This window comes from Ambystoma mexicanum, chromosome 11 (genome assembly GCF_040938575.1).
Source record: "Ambystoma mexicanum isolate Mex_15411 chromosome 11, UKY_AmexF1_1, whole genome shotgun sequence".
In the NCBI taxonomy this organism is placed as follows: domain Eukaryota; kingdom Metazoa; phylum Chordata; class Amphibia; order Caudata; family Ambystomatidae; genus Ambystoma; species Ambystoma mexicanum.
In genome coordinates, this window is record NC_090934.1 from 889140121 (window position 1) to 889160701 (window position 20581).

Here is a 20581-nt window from a genome sequence, read left to right on the forward strand (position 1 = left end):
CTTTTGTTAATTTGGTGTAAATCCGTAGAGTAGTTTTTTTTTAAATGACCAAAACATAAAACAAAAAAATTAGTGATATTTATGTCCGCTCTGTGGACACACTTCCCTGTTTGCTCCGCGGACAGGAGACCGATTGGCTAATTCACTTGCGTCATGTCAGCGGACACACAACGTGTGATGGCTTATAACTTTGGCACCACTTAATGGAACTGCATGTAATTTTGCAATTATATTCCTGACCTGATCCCGGATGAGTTTGCAAAGTTTGGTGGGATGCTGTCAAGAGGGGGAGTCCCAAATTAATTTAAAGGCTTATAAATGAGGTGCCATTTGCTGAATATACACTTAATTTGGCAAACTGATAATACACACAGATATATATGTTTTTGTGAAGTTTGGTGGGATTTTGTCAAGAGGGGGCAAAATTAGAGGTGGTGTTTCCCAAAATAATGTAAGGCTTATAAATGAGGTGCCATTTGACGAATCTACACTTAATTTGGCAAACTGATAATAGATCTAGATATACACGTTTTTGCGAAGTTCAGTGGGATTTTGTCAAGAGGGGGCAGAATTGGAGGGGGGTCCCAAAATATTGTAAAGGCTTAAAAAATGTGGTGCCATTTGTCAAATCTACAACAAAGGTTTGCAAAAAGATTATCGATCTAGATATAAATGTTTTCGTAATGTCTGAATGGATTTTGTCAAGTGGGAGCTAGGTTATATGACGATTGTATGTGCATCATGTAACACTTTTGAAAAAGTAAAACATTGGTGGATTTCCAGCAAACTTATGTAAGGAGCATTGCGAAGGACCTGAAAGTATGGTTTTGCAAATGTGCCGTGTTTTATTTTTTGACATGTGTCATAATGTAGGTACACAAAATAGAGATATACCTTTGGTGACTGAGGTGTAGCCTGTAGCCATGGGCAGTGGCCAGATTGTCCGGGTCATGGAATAAGGTCATGATCCGGACAATCTGGCTACTGGCCATGACCACGAGGGACAAAACATGGGGTTAAATTGGCCATGTTCACCTGGGACTGGCTTTGTGGTAAAGTTATTCGAAACTGGGATAGATTTGAAAAGGAAGAAAAATGTGCTTGTGGTAATATGGTCATAGAGTTCTCTTTTTGCCTTCTGCAGGCTGCCATGGAAAGCGAAGAGGGGCCTTGTACGGAACCCTGCCTTCCCTTTCCACGGGTCCATCTTGGAAAAGGATTTTCCTTCCCGCTTTGGGAACCTAGGGTGCTAACGGCCTTCATTCCCCATTACAGGGGCTGGAATGGAGGGGGATAATGGTCCAGAGACCTCATTATCCACCCTTGCTTCGCTTGGGCTGATAACTTGGGCTGCCGGGCCGCTATCCACCGTTCCAGCCCTGGAACGGAGGATGAACGCCACAATATTACCATTAGCATAACACAAAATGCAAATGGAAATGATGTTGGAAAAAATATAAAGTAGATGGAGTCTATACGTTTTTTTTTTAGTTCTATTTTTTAACTGTGAAAGGAACATTTCTTTTTTTGTTTTTGGATGTTTTTTTTTTGTTGGCAGGAGAACTAAAAAAGAAATGTGGGGAGGAAATGAGGGAAGAGGCACCAAACACTAATATGGAGGGGTAGGTGGACAGGGGAAAATGTTGAGCGTGTGTTATTTCTAAAGTAGGGGGCAGTGTTTCTCATGCTCCTTGTTTAAAGCAGTGGTGGTGGCTCTTGGGGAGGAGGGATGGCAACAGCTGATGCCATTTTAAGATAAATAGCAGTTTTGCTAAAAGTATGTACTGTGTACTATATTGTTAATGGATAATGAGTAGGAATAAGTGTTGGAGCTGTGCAAGGGAAATTTTGTAGTTGAAAGTTCCTAGATCAGTAGAAAATGCAGTTCCGAACTCTCCGCAAAGCACGGATCTAATCGTGAAGTGCGGACGGGTTCTCGGACACATCAACATGCCGCGTGCCAGCGTATGGTCATGTGGCACTGTCCGGAAGGTCTGCCATGAAGTCAGATGCTCGTAGACATCCACGGATGCAAACCTAGTTGAAATAGTTGCAAAAAGTGTATAGAAGTGTTAAAAATGATTCTAGAAGGTGGGAAATGGCAGAGTTTTAAACACTTTGTAAATTGTACACACATTTCTACATTGGGTAAATATGATATTAGTATGTTGTAGGAAAAATAGCACGCACTGGCTAAAAACCCATGAAATTCAATGAAAATCTTTGTAAAAGGGACATTATGGTTATGTTGCAGCAATAGAAACCTATGAAATTCAATGAAAAAACATTGTTAAAGGGGCGTTATGGTTAAGTTGCGCTACTAAAAACCTATGAAATTCAGTAAAAAAAGTTGTTAAAAGGGTGTTATGGTTACAAGTAAAATTGAAAAAAAAAAAATGAAATTCGCCAGTTATGGTAAGCTAAGCAACCATAACTCGCGCACCCACTGTGCACTGCTAAGACTAACACCCAGGACATCAAAGATGACATCACAAATATCATTGATGTCATTACCATAACCATAAAGTCCCTTTAACAAAGTTTTTTCATTGAATATATATATATATATATATATATATATATATATATATATATATATATATATATATATATATATATATTTTCAAAAGAAAGGAAAAGTGCTCTTTAAAGAAAAGGCAAATCCATCGGATTGCACTCCAGAGAGCAGCTGGGAGATGGACGTCCAGTATCAGCAAGAAAAAGGCATGATAGCAAGTCCAGGCAGACCAGCCGTTCAGGTCGGGTCCCGCAAAGGGACCTCGTAGTAAGGCGCTAAGTGGTTAACGGTGCCACAGCCTTTTACGGCGCCACTAACCACTTAGCGCCTGGGTCGTAATGAGGCCCAAGGTACTTACCTTGTGTTGTTCTGTGCCAAGAGAATTGGTTGTTTGTAGTGTATTTTACATGTGGTTTTGAATTTATAGAAGTGTTGTGTTTTATAACAGATGGTTTAAAAATAAATGTACTTATATTTTTCTACCTGAAACCTTGAGTCAGTGTTTGCTTGAGTCACAGTAATTGTGGTCCCTTTGTGTAATCTCTGCTCATATACTCTTGGATAAGCCTGGCTGCTCCGCTACTGCTACCACTTTAACATAGTAGTACAGGCTTGTACCAAAGGTGAACTTGCATTACCATGTGTAGTCTTAATTGTGTGTAGTGGTCTCTAAGGGCACTGCACAGGATTCTGCTTACCAGAGTCGAAAATAGTACATGGTCTATATAGGAGTAAGGGAGATTATCATGGTAATAACAGGTGTAGCCTTTATTCAGAAAGTCTATATGCTACCAAGCATCGCATAGCCTCATCTCAGAGGTTTTCTCTTTAACCTCTGGGACACAGCTCCCATACTTCCATTAAAGGATTGTGTTGACCTTCCTCGCCATGGTTCATAGCCAGACTGAAGTCACCGGCACCGGCAATATCCCCTCTGGCATGCATTTCTACAATTCTTAGTAAATGTAGCAAAACATGTATCTTGGCCTTGGTTAGTGTGTATATTGAGGCAATAGTAAGCATATAGCCATGGAGACTGCCAGGTACAATTAAATATCTACCCTATTTTTCTATTTCAGAGTTATTCATTATAAACAGGCATTTTTATCTGGATTGAAATTGCAGCTCCGCTCTTTCATATGTAATGCTAGAGTGTATTTGAATTGAGAAGGCTCTATGTTTCATCCTGAATTGATAATCTAAGTTTAGATGTTTTTCTGGAAGACATACAATATTGGCTCCTTCAAAGACCATTGTTTATCAATATGGATGTCTCAATAAATAATCTGCAGAGCTTTCCATTATTAGCTCAGAAACAGCATGTTGATTGGTCTCACAAGCATTAATTAACTGGAACTGTGAATAGCCTTCCTTTTAATATCAACTGTGTCAAATTTTCCATTCTCTTCCCTATCCCAAATCCCCATATAAACCTTCAACCAGAAGTATTGATTCCTTCCATTAATCATGACTTGGGCATAGCCCATGAACCCTACTTACCCATCAAGTCTTCCAACCCGATCCTTGAGATGTCATAATGGCAAATGCTATCTAATACTCCCAAAATGATAAATTGGGTTATGCAGTACGATTAGAAAGACCAGCAGGGGGTGAAATTCAGTTTCAAGAAGCAGGAGCTGAAGTAGGTCCTGCATGTCGAGGATTATCTTCTGACCAGGAGCTATTCGTCCTACCAGGAGTTATTAAAGTCCCATAAATGTTTTCTTAGGATGGTGTACACATACACAATTAGTTTGAAAAAAGATCTGCAGAAGATCAAAAGATTATCAGGAAAAAGAAAAGTTTGATAGATATAGGATGCCACAGTGTATTCACTCTAGAATGCCTGAAAACAAATTGTGGAATTTGCTTTTATTTACAATCTATTATAAGAACCTGAAAATGCATGACCACACTCACCCTATTTCTGTTGCTGTCTTGCACTCTATTAAGGACTGTTTGTTTAATTATGATCTCATACAATGTAACTTCATATTTCTATCCCTTTTATTTACTCTCATGTCAGCCTCCCTCGTTTTCTCTCTTGCTACCTCTCACCTGGTCATTATTTATGTCTGCCGCTACACCCATGACTGGTACTAGATCACTGTTTCTGTTGCTACATCTATTGCTTTTGCTATCCCATCACTGATTGACACAAGTTTCCTTATGCTGCTCCCTCTTTTTCTACTACGACCTTGTTCTCTCACCTGAGGTTACATCCTATATCTAACCTACCCTTTATCTTCACCTCTTGAGTGAAGATATAGGGTAAGGTTGTGAAAGTAACTCAAGTTGTGCTTTTGATTAAGACTGGAAATGGGTTTATGGTGCAGGAGTTGAATATGCTAGGAGCTGTGATGAACCTGGTAATATCAGCACTGCTTCCATGGGGGAACCTCCCATTATGTGGCCAGGGTAAGATAGGCGCTTCCTGATCCTAGCCCTGGAGGCAAGGGTAATTTGCCAGATGAGACATGGTATTCCCCTTAGCAAGTTGAAAAGAACAACCTAGATCCAACATACCTCCAATCTAGATTCTGTGATAATATCAGTACAGCATGTCTTCATGAAACAAATAACTCCTCAGCAATTCCACAATACTGTGTAACATATTGTAAAGTCAAACAATAAACTAGCATTCCCCCCTGTTGCTCCCATTTCTGTATGACATACTCTACCACTGACTTAAAACATCCAGTCCTGAGCAGTAATAGAATTCATATCCTTTCCACTTTTTCTGACAACACTGAAACAATGAAGAGGTTTGGAGTAATAATGATTACTGCAACCAGGAAACATGAGAGCCGTTCTAGTGGTTGCAAGCGTATACTTGATACCGGGACATTTATACAACAGAACCAGCTGACAGGAGAGAGACACTGGCTGGGAGAATCACACCTTCTTGGTAGGGACCAAAGGACCACTGTGCTGTTGAGAAGTCTGTGGAGCCAACCGGATCACGGAGGAGGCCAAGGAGAGCAGACTGCAGGAGCTAGTCTGCTGCAAGGCACCACAAGAGGAAGAGAAGGGAACACTTCCTGGCATACAAAGGCACCAAAAAGCAGCCTACACACCACTTGAGCACGGAGAAACACAGTGCATGCAGTGGCAGCCTCAAGGGATGCAGAAGCCACAAAGCACAAGTGGCGAACCAATGAAGAAGGAATGGGATGCTGAAGAGCCGCTGCATGCTTCCCACTGGGTGAACCAACGCATATGAGAGAGAATGGGAGACTTGATGTTTCCTAAAGAGACATACCAGAATGAATAGAACATATGGTCAAGGTTCCAAGTGTGCCCAGTGAAACATATGAGAAAATCCTGGCAGGAGTATACAAGGCAGATTTAAGTTGGAAGTGCGTTAAGTAAAGTACATGAGAAAGCCCTGGCAGGAGAGTATACAACACAGATTCAAGTTGAAAGTGTGTTAAATGAAGCCCAATAGAAAGCCCTGGCAGGAGCGTATACCAGGCAGATTAAATTTGCAAATATACCGAATGAAGCATATGAGAAAGCCCTGGCATGAGAGTATACCAGGCAAAGTCAAGTTGAACAGTGTGTAAAGTAAATCACATGAGGGAGTACTGATAAGGAAACATCAGGTATAGCCAAAGACTGTGTTGAAATTATACTTAAGAGGAGCAGAAACGTGGCAGGAAAGTACACCAGGTATCCTTCCAAAATTAATTTAAGACAAACAGCCAAGTTGTTTTGCATCCAAAATGTTTTGCTGACCAAAAGAAACCCAAGGAAAGCTCATATTCTTAAAGGTTTAAAGTGAAGCGACATACAATCCTGGGGAAGGGAGTCATCCTCTGTAATTGTGAACTTTATCCATCTGGAACTTGTGTGTTGGAGTTATGCCTTTCCTTTTGAACATTTACCTTTTCACCTGAGAGTACATTTTTAGAGTGTGAGGGACACAATAGCATTTCGGACAAAGGACATTTTTACTTTGGATAGACCCTTAGTTTTGCTTTAGACAGGGAAATACCTCCTTGAATAGGGCTATTAAGGCATTTTCCAACCCCTTTTTGCTTCCACAGAAGCTTATGGCCCATGAGTCCTCTGTGTCAGCGCTCTTTCCTGGCAACTCACAGTGCCAATATGTTTGCTATGGACACTACAGTACTCAAGCCAAAGTCTATCGCTTGGGTCATTCAATCTTATTTTAAAGTGCATCAGGAGGATGAATGGTTGAGTTATACCGGCTATGATTCCAACCTGAGACCACAGATTATACAGACATCAAACCTCTTTATCGGGTGCAATAACCAACTATGAAATGCCACTATCTAACAAAATATGTGTAAATTGGTTGTTATCTCAGTGTGTAGCTGTGGAACAAAGGCAAAATTGCTATACATCAGGTGGCGCCAAGACATTAGTGAAAGTTATGCCAAATTATTATGTGGTCTCTCTCAGAGGCCATATACAGGATGCCTGTATGGCAGATGTTATTTCATAGCTGACAACCTGCTGCAGGTGTTGCCCCAAAATGAAGATCCTGGTGCAACGTGACCTTTCTATTGACATGCATTAGACCTAATGTATATTATGCAGTGTCACAGAAGGAAAGAGGCAATTTTTGGCTAAGTTTGTTTTACAGCAGTTGGAATGTTTTGCAGAATAGAACACTCCTCTTGACAAAATGACAAATATTAGTCGACTTCATAAATAACCTCTGTTTAATGTAACAGTGTGAGGTCTCCTTAAGGTAACTATCCAGCTGTAATTGCAGGCATAGTTTGTAACTAGTTTGTAAATGGCGTTATCTGAACCTCAGCACATTCACATAATGTAAAACTCAGCTTGTAAGTAGAGAGAATTGCAAGCAAAACCTACATTGGTACTTTTTAAAATCTGTATTCCTCATTTAGTGCTATATTCCACTCCAACTCTCTGCAGATTAGATGAGTTGGGGGTAGATCTCCTTCTGGAATGGTCTCCATGCCCCTCTCAGACTTGAGCCAGGCCTCCTGTGCAGGGCGAATGGGTTGGGTTGGTCAAATTTCACTATCGCCCAAACACCCCAGACTTGTTTATCCAACCTCAGGCCAAAACATCAGACTATCATCTGTTGTGGGATGGAGACAATAATTGCAAAATCGACAATCTCCCGAAATCACCCTTACTGATAGCACAGGGCTGGACCCTGCACTGTGCAGGGCAAATGAGTGGGGTTGGTCAGATTTCACTATCGCTAGTACACCCCAGACTGTTATGCCGACCGTGGGCCAAAACCTCAGCCCACCGACTGTTGTGGGGCTGGAGCAAACCCTGAACATACAAACAAACTTTCACAAATATAAATAAACTAACTAGATTTTTATATAGCACAGCACTCACCCAAAAGTTCTCAGGGCGCACAAAAGGACAAACAGATAGGAAAACAAATCAGCTCAGAGTAGGAGAAAGAAGACGTTGCTTGAAATAGCGACCAACAGAGTCCTTGAAAAAGAATAGCCAGGTTATCATATGCTAGTGAGTGACTTTAGGCATCAAAGAGAAATGTCTTAAGACGTTTTTTAAACTGTTGCAATGTTGTACATTGTTTAAGATAGAGTGGAATCATATTCCAACTTTTTGGGGCCCAGGAAGCAAAACTTGCTTCACCTAGTTTCTTCAAGGAGGTGCGTGGTTGGACCAGTAACATCAGGCTGTTTAGAGCGCACTGCGTGCTTTGGTGTGACCATTTGGATCCTAGATTTCAGATATTCTGGGGCCTTACCTGAAAGACATTTAAAGACTATTACTAACCCTTTGAATTTCAGCCGCTGCTCAATGGAGAGTCAGTGTAGTTTTTTTCGATGTTCAGTAATATGTGATTGACGACTCAATCCACAAACAGCCCGTACAGCTCCATTTTGTATGGTTTGAAGACTTCTAATGTTCCCTTTAGAGGTACCTAACAGAAGGCTATTGCAGTAGTCTAATTTGGTGTTGACTATTGCTGCTGCAAAGGATGCTCTATTAGCTTCTGACAGATAAGGACAGATTTGGCATAGAAGGAGTAAGGAAGCTACATGACAATTTAAGATAGGACCCATGTTTCTGAAATGTCAGATGGGCATCGAAGAACACTCCCAAAGTCTTCAGATAATCTGATACTAGGGTGTTGTTGCCACCTATTTCAAAGTCTTCTAGCATGAATCCAGTTCTTTATATCCTATGAGGTGCACTAATGACCAGCAACTCAGTTTTTTTTTATCATTAAGGACGAGAGAGTTAAGAGCCATCCACCTCTGGATTGCCTCATAGATCTCATTTATAGCAGCCAAGTCATCTTTATAGACCCCAGATAGTTTGACAGCTATCTGGGTGTCATCAACATATTTGGCAAATTGTATGCCCATAGATTTTAGCAAGTTGCATAGACAGTTAATATATATATGTTGAAGAGTAAGGGAGACAGGCACGATCCCTGAGGGACACCAGATGTGACGGGAACTTTCAGAGACTTTGACGATTCCTTAGCAAAACAGGCACTCCTAGGGCCAAGAAATGATTTGACACATAGGACTGCTTCTGGGGAGCATAGACCAATTTCTGAAGTATCTCTGCTAGAAGATTAACTCTATAGTCATTAGGCTTTTTTTTTAATAAGATCATGATATATTAACATAAGCTATATGGTGTGAATCACTTACAGAGCTGCAGGTGAGACACAGAGGCCGATTCATGGAATAATTAGCGTGGCGCAAGTGGCCAAAAACGTGCGAATCGCAGTGGAATAGCAAAAATCGCAGTGCAAGTGCGAAAATCACACGAAAAGCAGCGCACATCGATTCATGGAAGGCCGTGCGCGAGAAAACCAACGGATGTGCGATAATAAAGTGCACGGCGCACATTGGCGCACAGGCCATCTAACTGCTTGCGCCAGGTCACAGCGAAAATCGCACAGGCCACAGCGAAAATCGCACATAGCGCGGCGCAAGCTACAAAAGTAGGCGGAACACGGGGCATAACACTCGGAATGGGGAACAACTTGCCAAAATGTGGGCGTCACGGGGGAAGTACAGGGTACAAGTGCGCAGAACGCCCACAAACACGCCTACAACACGTATTCATGGAATCGAATAGGGCAAAAAAGCGCACGCTCAAACCAGCGCACAGGCACAAACACGACCGCCACAAGAAAGCAGGCGGTAGCGTCTCTGCGCCTGTAAGAAATGTGCGCCAAAAGGTGCGCCAACAAATAGCACCTATATACTGCCATGATGAATGTCCCATACTGTGGCCCTCCAGGACAAATGACGTGCAAAGGGGTACCCACAAACACGGACACCCGCTGACAAAAAATACGTGTGCGTGTATACCGGGGTGCGCGGGAAGTCTCACACGCGAATTGGCAGGGCATGTGAATTCCAGGGGTTTGCGGGAAGTTCCACACGCGATTTGTCAGGGTACGTGGATTACAGGGGTGCGCGGGAAGATCCACACGCGATTTGGCCGTGTACGTGGATTCCAGGGGTGCGCGGGAAGTTCCAACCGCGATTTGGCCAGGTACGTGGATTTCAGGGGTGCGCGGGAAGTTCCACACGCGATTTGTCAGGGTACGTGGATTTCAGTGGTGCGCGGGAAGTTCCACACGCGATTTGGCCGTGTACGTGGATTTCAGGGGTGCGCGGGAAGTACCACACGCGATTTGGCCGGGTACGTGGATTTCAGGGGTGTGCGGGAAGTTCCACACGCGATTTGTCAGGGTACGTGGATTTCAGTTGTGCGCGGGAAATTCCACACGCGATTTGGCTGTGTGCTCCCAGGTATTCCCTGTACACCCTCCACGGCCCCTGCAGGCAGCACACACCACAGGGGACTACCCTGCACACCTGCTCATGTCACCCAGCACCCCCACCCCCCAGCATCCAGGGGCACCCTCCACCAGGCCCCCACTCATGTCCCCCTGCACCCCCACCCCCCAGCATCCAGGGGCACCCTCCACCAGGCCCCCACTCATGGTCCCTATCACCCCCACCCCCCTGCCACAGCCCCCACCAGGCCCCCACTCATGTCTCCCACCACCCCCACCCCCCAGAAGTGCAGGGGCACCCTCCACCAGGCCCCCACTCATGTCTCCCACCACCCCCACACCCCAGCAGTGCAGGGGCAGCCTCCACCAGGCCCCCACTCATGTCTCCCACCGCCCCCACCCCCCAGCCACCAGGGGCAGCCTCCACCAGGCCCCCACTCATGTCTCCCACCACCTCCACCTCCCAGCCACCATGGGCAGCCCCCACCAGGCCCCCACTCATGTCTCCCACCCAACCCCACCACCCAGCCACCATGGGCAGCCCCCACCAGGCCCCCACTCATGTCTCCCACCACCCCCACCCCCCGGCAGTGCAGGGGCACCCTCCACCAGGCCCCCACTCATGTCTCCCGCCACCCCCACCCCCCAGCAGTGCAGGGGCAGCCTCCACCAGGCCCCCACTCATGTCTACCACCACCCCCAGCCACCAAGGGCAGCCTCCACCAGGCCCCCACTCATGTCTCCCACCACCCCCACCCGCCAGCCACCAGGGGCAGCCTCCACCAGGCCCCCACTCATGTCTCCCACCACCCCCACCCCCCAGCACTGCAGGGGCACCCTCCGCCAGGCCCCCACTCAGGTCCCCCTGCACCCCCATCCCCCAGCATCCAGGGGCACCCTCCACCAGGCCCCCACTCATGGCCCCTATCACCCCCACCCCCCCGCCACCAGGGGCAGCCTCCACCAGGCCCCCACTCATGTCTCCCACCCCCCAGCCACCATGGGCAGCCTCCACCAGGCCCCCACTCATGTCTCCCACCACCCCCACCCCCCAGCCACCATGGGCAGCCCCCACCAGGCCCCCACTCATGTGTCCCACCCACCCCCACCCCCCAGCCACCATGGGCAGCCCCCACCAGGCCCCCACTCATGTCTCCCACCCACCCCCACCCCCCAGCCACCATGGGCAGCCCCCACCAGGCCCCCACTCATGTCTCCCACAAACCCCACCCCCCAGCAGTGCAGGGGCACCCTCCACCAGGCCCCCACTCATGTCTCCCACCACCCCCACCCCCCAGCAGTGCAGGGGCAGCCTCCACCAGGCCCCCACTCATGTCTCCCACCACCCCCACCCCCCAGCCACCAGGGGCAGCCTCCACCAGGCCCCCACTCATGTCTCCCACCACCCCCATCCCCCAGCAGTGCAGGGGCAGCCTCCACCAGGCCCCCACTCATGTCTCCCACCACCCCCACCCCCAGCAGTGCAGGGGCACCCTCCACCAGGCCCCCACTCATGTCTCCCACCACCCCCACCCCCCAGCAGTGCAGGGGCAGCCTCCACCAGGCCCCCACCCATGTCTCCCACCACCCCCACCCCCCAGCCACCAGGGGCAGCCTCCACCAGGCCCCCACTCATGTCTCCCACCACCCCCACCACCCAGCCACCAGGGGCACCCTTCACCAGGCCCCCACCCATGTCTCCCACCACCCCCACCCCCCAGCAGTGCAGGGGCACCCTCCACCAGGCCCCCACTCATGTCTCCCACCACCCCCACCCCCCAGCCACCATGGGCAGCCCCCACCAGGCCCCCAGTCATGTCCCCCTGCCACCCCCACCCCCCAGCCACCATGGGCAGCCCCCACTCATGTCCCCTATCACCCCCACCCCCCAGCAGTGCAGGGGCACCCTCCACCAGGCCCCCACTCATGTCCCCCTGCACCCCCACCCCCCAGCATCCAGGGGCACCCTCCACCAGGCCCCCACTCATGGCCCCTATCACCCCCACCCCCCGCCACCAGGGGCAGCCTCCACCAGGCACCCACTCATGTCTCCCACCACCCCCACCCCCCAGCAGTGCAGGGGCAGCCTCCACCAGGCCCCCACTCATGTCTCCCACAACCCCCACCCCCCAGCCACCAGGGGCAGCCTCCACCAGGACCCCACTCATGTCTCCCACCACCCCCACCACCCAGCCACCAGGGGCACCCTCCACCAGGCCCCCACCCATGTCTCCCACCACCCCCACCCCCAGCCACCATGGGCAGCCCCCACCAGGTCCCCACTCATGTCCCCCTGCCACCCCCACTCCCCAGCCACCATGGGCAGCCCCCACCAGGCCCCCACTCATGTCTCCCATGCACCCCCACCCCCCAGCCACCAGGGGCACCCTCCACCAGGCCCCCACTCATGTCTCCCACCCACCCCCACCCCCCAGCCACCATGGGCAGCCCCCACCAGGCCCCCACTCATGTCTCCCACCCACCCCCACCCCCCAGCCACCATGGGCAGCCCCCTCCAGGCCCCCACTCATGTCTCCCACCCACCCCCACCCCCCAGCCACCATGGGCAGCCCCCACCAGGCCCCCACTCATGTCTCCCACCACCCCCACCCCCCAGCAGTGCAGGGGCACCCTCCACCAGGCCCCCACTCATGTCTCCCACCACCCCCACCCCCCAGCAGTGCAGGGGCAGCCTCCACCAGGCCCCCACTCATGTCTCCCACCACCCCCACCCCCCAGCCACCAGGGGCAGCCTCCACCAGGCCCCCACTCATGTCTCCCACCACCCCCACCACCCAGTCACCAGGGGCACCCTCCACCAGGCCCCCACCCATGTCTCCCACCACCCCCACCCCCCAGCCACCATGGGCAGCCCCCACCAGGCCCCCACTCATGTCCCCCTGCCACCCCACCCCCCAGCCACCATGGGCAGCCCCCACCAGGCCCCCACTCATGTCTCCCACCCACCCCCACCCCCCAGCCACCAGGGGCACCCTCCACCAGGCCCCCACTCATGTCTCCACCCACCCCCACCCCCAGCCACCATGGGCAGCCCCCACCAGGCCCCCACTCATGTCCCCCTGCCACCCCCCCCCAGCCACCATGGGCAGCCCCCACCAGGCCCCCACTCATGTCTCCCACCCACCCCCACCCCCCAGCCACCAGGGGCACCCTCCACCAGGCCCCACTCATGTCTCCCACCCAAACCCACCCCCCAGCCACCATGGGCAGCCCCCACCAGGCCCCCACTCATGTCTCCCACCCCCCCACCCCCCAGCAGTGCAGGGGCACCCTCCACCAGGCCCCCACTCATGTCTCCCACCACCCCCACCCCCCAGCAGTGCAGGGGCAGCCTCCACCAGGCCCCCACTCATGTCTCCCACCACCCCCACCCCCCAGCCACCAGGGGCAGCCTCCACCAGGCCCCCACTCATGTCTCCCACCACCCCCACCACCCAGGCACCAGAGGGACCCTCCTCCAGGCCCCCACCCATGTCTCCCACCACCCCCACCCCCCAGCAGTGCAGGGGCACACTCCACCAGGCCCCCACTCATGTCTCCCACCACCCCCACCCCCCAGCCACGATGGGCAGCCCCCACCAGGCCCCCACTCATGTCCCCCTGCCACCCCCACCACCCCCACCCCCCAGCCACCATGGGCAGCCCCCACCAGGCCCCCAATCATGTCCCCTATTACCCCCACCCCCCAGCAGTGCAGGGGAACCCTCCACCAGGCCCCCACTCATGTCCCCCTGCACCCCCACCCCCCAGCATCCAGGGGCACCCTCCACCAGGCCCCCACTCATGGCCCCTATCACCCCCACCCCCCCCGCCACCAGGGGCAGCCTCCACCAGGCACCCACTCATGTCTCCCACCACCCCCACCCCCCAGCAGTGCAGGGGCAGCCTCCACCAGGCCCCCACTCATGTCTCCCACCACCCCCACCCCCGGCCACCATGGGCAGCCCCCACCAGGCCCCTGTCATGATGCCTACCTCCAAGGAGCCAGGCCCAGCCCAGCAACCCCAGAGGCAGACATCATGTTCCCCAAGGACGTCTCAGCAGGCCCAAGTTGGGGCCTTTTGGACGCAGTCCTGGCGCCTTTGGCGCCAGGCTCATTCTGGACCCCAGTCCTGGCACCTTAGGCGCCAGGCTCATAAAGCAAGACATGTGTGTAAGTGTTTTAATGTGCACTTACCTGAAGCAGACTGTGCTGCTACATCCAGGCCCTCTTGAGGACTGAATGGGACTACTTTATCTTTTGGACTACTTTATCACTCGGGTGTGGTCTGAGGAAGAATACATATCTGAGTGGAAGGATACATACCTGGAACTACTTTACAGGCTATTTAAACCACACCCGAAGAGCAGCACATGCTTCGCGTTGTTCTGCATCTAGTAGCTGGACGCTCACCGTGTTTGCTCCTGCATTCGGACTTCTGCCACGCCTGCCAGCAACCTGATCACCTACAAAGGAAGAGAAAGAGAGAATAGGCGAAGGAAAAGACTTTACCTGCAAGATCCACATTCCGGAGTCAGCTCGCCGACGATCCTGCAAAGGAAGACACTTAATTTAAAAGCACATTGCATCGACCGCCGCAGCGCCGCATTCCACTCACCTTCACAGTGCGCCTCCATGTTCAGCAGCGATCACCCGGATTCGCAGCCACGCTTCCACGCCTAGGGAGAAAAAGACAAGAGCAAAGGTGAGAGAGAGAAGGGAATGAGGAAACCTAAACCTCCATGTTAAGACTTACCTGTTGGGTCATTCCCTTTTCATTTCGGGTCCGCGCCGCATCCAGGCGTTTCCGGACCCCGGCCCCTATGGGGAAAAAGACATTAGCGTCAATGAGCGAATGAAAAGACATTACCCAAAAACGCTCATCAAGACTTACCTGATTTCTACAGGGATTGCACCTCGCATCTCGGGTCGGTGCCTTTTCCCCGGCATTCCGTACCCAGGCCCCTATGGGGAAAAAGACATTGACATTAGCATATTGATGCAAGGACAAAAGGGGAACCTTTCAAGGAACTTACCTGGAAGCCAAGCAAGTTTGGTTCTCATAAAACCAAGAATCCAGTGAAGTAACTGGATACCAACGCGCCCCTGCATCAGAAGCAGGAAGGAGAGCTCGCCCTTCAAGACCCTAAGGTGAGACGCCACGGGAAGCACAGAAGGGTTTCGAGGAGGGTGAGAGGGGAAAGGGGGAGGCTGGTAGCATTCCCCGCAGACAGTTAATCCCTTGTTCTCTCCTACAGAAGGATACTTTTGCAAGCCGGACAAGCAGGAGTTGGGAGTCCGGTCCAGTCCATCTTCTGAGCCCCGCGCAACACCTTAGAAGAGGTCACAGCAGCACGATCCTGGCCAGCGCCTCCGTGGGAGTCAGGTGAGCGTAACAGCCCCCACTAATGTCTCCCACCCACCCCCACCCCCCAGCCACCATGGGCAGCCCCCACCAGGCCCCCACTCATGTCTCCCACCACCCCCACCCCCCAGCAGTGCAGGGGCACCCTCCACCAGGCCCCCACTCATGTCTCCCACCACCCCCACCCCCCAGCAGTGCAGGGGCAGCCTCCACCAGGCCCCCACTCATGTCTCCCACCACCCCCACCCCCCAGCCACCAGGGGCAGCCTCCACCAGGCCCCCACTCATGTCCCCCTGCCACCCCCACCCCCCAGCCACCATGGGCAGCCCCCACAAGGCCCCCACTCATGTCTCCCACCCACCCCCACCCCCCAGCCACCAGGGGCACCCTCCACCAGGCCCCCACTCATGTCTCCCAAAAACCCCCACCCCCCAGCCACCATGGGCAGCCCCCACCAGGCCCCCACTCATGTCTCCCACCACCCCCACCCCCCAGCAGTGCAGGGGCACCCTCCACCAGGCCCCCACTCATGTCTCCCACCACCCCCACCCCCCAGCAGTGCAGGGGCAGCCTCCACCAGGCCCCCACTCATGTCTCCCACCACCCCCACCCCCCAGCCACCAGGGGCAGCCTCCACCAGGCCCCCACTCATGTCTCCCACCACCCCCACCACCCAGCCACCAGGGGCACCCTCCACCAGGCCCCCAACCATGTCTCCCACCACCCCCACCCCCCAGCAGTGCAGGGGCACCCTCCACCAGGCCCCCACTCATGTCTCCCACCACCCCCACCCCCCAGCCACGATGGGCAGCCCCCACCAGGCCCCCACTCATGTCCCCATGCCACCCCCACCCCCCAGCCACCATGGGCAGCCCCCACCAGGCCCCCAATCATGTCCCCTATCACCCCCACCCCCCAGCAGTGCAGGGGCACCCTCCACCAGGCCCCCACTCATGTCCCCCTGCACCCCCACCCCCTAGCATCCAGGGGCACCCTCCACCAGGCCCCCACACATGGCCCCTATCACCCCCACCACCCCCCCACCAGGGGCAGCCTCCACCAGGCACCCACTCATGTCTCCCACCACCCCCACCCCCCAGCAGTGCAGGGGCAGCCTCCACCAGGCCCCCACTCATGTCTCCCACCACCCCCACCCCCCAGCCACCATGGGCAGCCCCCACCAGGCCCCCACTCATGTCTCCCACCCACCCCCACCCCCCAGCCACCATGGGCAGCCCCCACCAGGCCCCCACTCATGTCTCCCACCACCCCCACCCCCCAGCAGTGCAGGGGCACCCTCCACCAGGCCCCCACTCATGTCTCCCACCACCCCCACCCCCCAGCAGTGCAGGGGCAGCCTCCACCAGGCCCCCACTCATGTCTCCCACCACCCCCACCCCCCAGCCACCAGGGGCACCAACCACCAGGCCCCCACCCATGTCTCCCACCACCCCCACCCTCCAGCCACCATGGGCAGCCCCCACCAGGCCCCTACTCGTGTCCCCCGGCCACCCCCACCCCCCAGCCACCATGGGCAGCCCCCACCAGGCCCCCACTCATGTCTCCCACCCACCCCCAGCCACCAGGGGCACCATCCACCAGGCCCCCACTCATGTCTCCCAACCACCCCCACCCCCCAGCCACCATGGGCAGCCCCCACCAGGCCCCCACTCATGTCTCCCACCACCCCCACCCCCCAGCAGTGCAGGGGCACCCTCCACCAGGACCCACTCATGTCTCCCACCACCCCCACCCCCCAGCCACCAGGGGCAGCCTCCACCAGGCCCCCACTCATGTCTCCCACCACCCCCACCACCCAGCCACCAGGGGCAGCCTCCACCAGGCCCCCACTCATGTCTCCCACCACCCCCACCCCCCAGCCACCAGGGGCAGCCTCCACCAGGCCCCCACTCATGTCTCCCACCACCCCCACCACCCAGCCACCAGGGGCACCCTCCACCAGGCCCCCACCCATGTCTCCCACCACCCCCACCCCCCAGCCACCATGGGCAGCCCCCACCAGGCCCCCACTCATGTCCCCCTGCCACCCCCACCCCCCAGCCACCATGGGCAGCCCCCACCAGGCCCCCACTCATGTCTCCCACCCACCCCCACCCCCCAGCCACCAGGGGCACCCTCCACCAGGCCCCCACTCATGTCTCCCACCCACCCCCACCCCCCAGCCACCATGGGCAGCCCCCACCAGGCCCCCACTCATGTCTCCCACCACCCCCACCACCCAGCCACCAGGGGCACCCTCCACCAGGCCCCCAACCATGTCTCCCACCACCCCCACGCCCCAGCAGTGCAGGGGCACCCTCGACCAGGCCCCCACTCATGTCTCCCACCACCCCCACCCCCCAGCCACGATGGGCAGCCCACAACAGGCCCCCACTCATGTCCCCCTGCCACCCCCACCCCCCAGCCACCATGGGCAGCCCCCACCAGGCCCCCAATCATGTCCCCTATCACCCCCACCCCCCAGCAGTGCAGGGGCACCCTCCACCAGGCCCCCACTCATGTCCCCCTGCACCCCCACCCCCCAGCATCCAGGGGCACCCTCCACCAGGCCCCCACTCATGGCCCCTATCACCCCCACCCCCCCGCCACCAGGGGCAGCCTCCACCAGGCACCCACTCATGTCTCCCACCACCCCCACCCCCCAGCAGTGCAGGGGCAGCCTCCACCAGGCCCCCACTCATGTCTCCCACCCCCCAGCCACCAGGGGCAGCCTCCACCAGGCCCCCACTCATGTCCCCCTGCCACCCCCACCCCCCAGCCACCATGGGCAGCCCCCACCAGGCCCCCAATCATGTCCCCTATCACCCCCACCCCCCAGCCACCATGGGCAGCCCCCACCAGGCCCCCACTCATGTCTCCCACCCACCCCCACCCCCCAGCCACCATGGGCAGCCCCCACCAGGCCCCCACTCATGTCTCCCACCACCCCCACCCCCCAGCAGTGCAGGGGCACCCTCCACCAGGACCCACTCATGTCTCCCACCACCCCCACCCCCCAGCAGTGCAGGGGCAGCCTCCACCAGGCCCCCACTCATGTCTCCCACCACCCCCACCCCCCAGCCACCAGGGGCAGCCTCCACCAGGCCCCCACTCACGTCTCCCACCACCCCCACCACCCAGCCACCAGGGGCAGCCTCCACCAGGCCCCCACTCATGTCTCCCACCACCCCCACCCCCCAGCCACCAGGGGCAGCCTCCACCAGGCCCCCACTCATGTCTCCCACCACCCCCACCACCCAGCCACCAGGGGCACCCTCCACCAGGCCCCCACCCATGTCTCCCACCACCCCCACCCCCCAGCCACCATGGGCAGCCCCCACCAGGCCCCCACTCATGTCCCCCTGCCACCCCCACCCCTCAGCCACCATGGGCAATCCCCCACCAGGCCCCCACTCATGTCTCCCACCCACCCCCACCCCCCAGCCACCAGGGGCACCCTCCACCAGGCCCCCACTCATGTCTCCCACCCACCCCCACCCCCCAGCCACCATGGGCAGCCCCCACCAGGCCCCCACTCATGTCTCCCACCACCCCCACCACCCAGCCACCAGGGGCACCCTCCACCAGGCCCCCAACCATGTCTCCCACCACCCCCACCCCCCAGCAGTGCAGGGGCACCCTCGACCAGGCCCCACTCATGTCTCCCACCACCCCCACCCCCCAGCCACGATGGGCAGCCCACAACAGGCCCCCACTCATGTCCCCCTGCCACCCCCACCCCCCAGCCACCATGGGCAGCCCCCACCAGGCCCCCAATCATGTCCCCTATCACCCCCACCCCCCAGCAGTGCAGGGGCACCCTCCACCAGGCCCCCACTCATGTCCCCCTGCACCCCCACCCCCCAGCATCCAGGGGCACCCTCCACCAGGCCCCCACTCATGGCCCCTATCACCCCCACCCCCCCGCCACCAGGGGCAGCCTCCACCAGGCACCCACTCATGTCTCCCACCACCCCCACCCCCCAGCAGTGCAGGGGCAGCCTCCACCAGGCCCCCACTCATGTCTGCCACCCCCCAGCCACCAGGAGCAGCCTCCACCAGGCCCCCACTCATGTCCCCCTGCCACCCCCACCCCCCAGCCACCATGGGCAGCCCCCACCAGGCCCCCAATCATGTCCCCTATCACCCCCACCCCCCAGCCACCATGGGCAGCCCCCACCAGGCCCCCACTCATGTCTCCCACCCACCCCCACCCCCCAGCCACCATGGGCAGCCCCCACCAGGCCCCCACTCATGTCTCCCACCACCCCCACCCCCCAGCAGTGCAGGGGCACCCTCCACCAGGCCCCCACTCATGTCTCCCACCACCCCCACCCCCCAGCAGTGCAGGGGCAGCCTCCACCAGGCCCCCACTCATGTCTCCCAACACCCCCACCCCCCAGCCACCAGGGGCAGCCTCCACCAGGCCCCCACTCATGTCTCCCACCACTCCCACCACCCAGCCACCAGGGGCACCCACCACCAGGCCCCCACCCATGTCTCCCACCACCCCCACCCCCCAGCCACCATGGGCAGCCCCCACCAGGCCCCCACTCGTGTCCCCCGGCCACCCCCACCCCCCAGCCACCATGGGCAGCCCCCACCAGGCCCCCACTCATGTCTCCCACCCTCCCACCCCCCAGCCACCAGGGGCACCATCCACCAGGCCCCCACTCATATCTCCCAACCACCCCCACCACCCAGCCACCAGGGGCACCCTCCACCAGGCCCCCACTCATGTCTCCCACCACCCCCACCCCCCAGCCACGATGGGCAGCCCCCACCAGGCCCCCACTCGTGTCCCCCGGCCACCCCCACCCCCCAGCCACCATGGGCAGCCCCCACCAGGCCCCCACTCATGTCTCCCACCACCCCCACCACCCAGCCACCAGTGGCACCCTCCACCAGGCCCCCAACCATGTCTCCCACCACCCCCACCC

The 20581-nt window shown here is 56.0% G+C and overlaps 1 protein-coding gene across 1 annotated transcript in view; it reads right to left on the minus strand.

Moving 5' to 3' along the window:
- The window catches only part of LOC138503894 (mucin-5B-like), a 1431798-nt gene that overhangs the window by 389424 nt on the left and 1021793 nt on the right, over window positions 1-20581 (minus strand). The window lies entirely within an intron of this gene.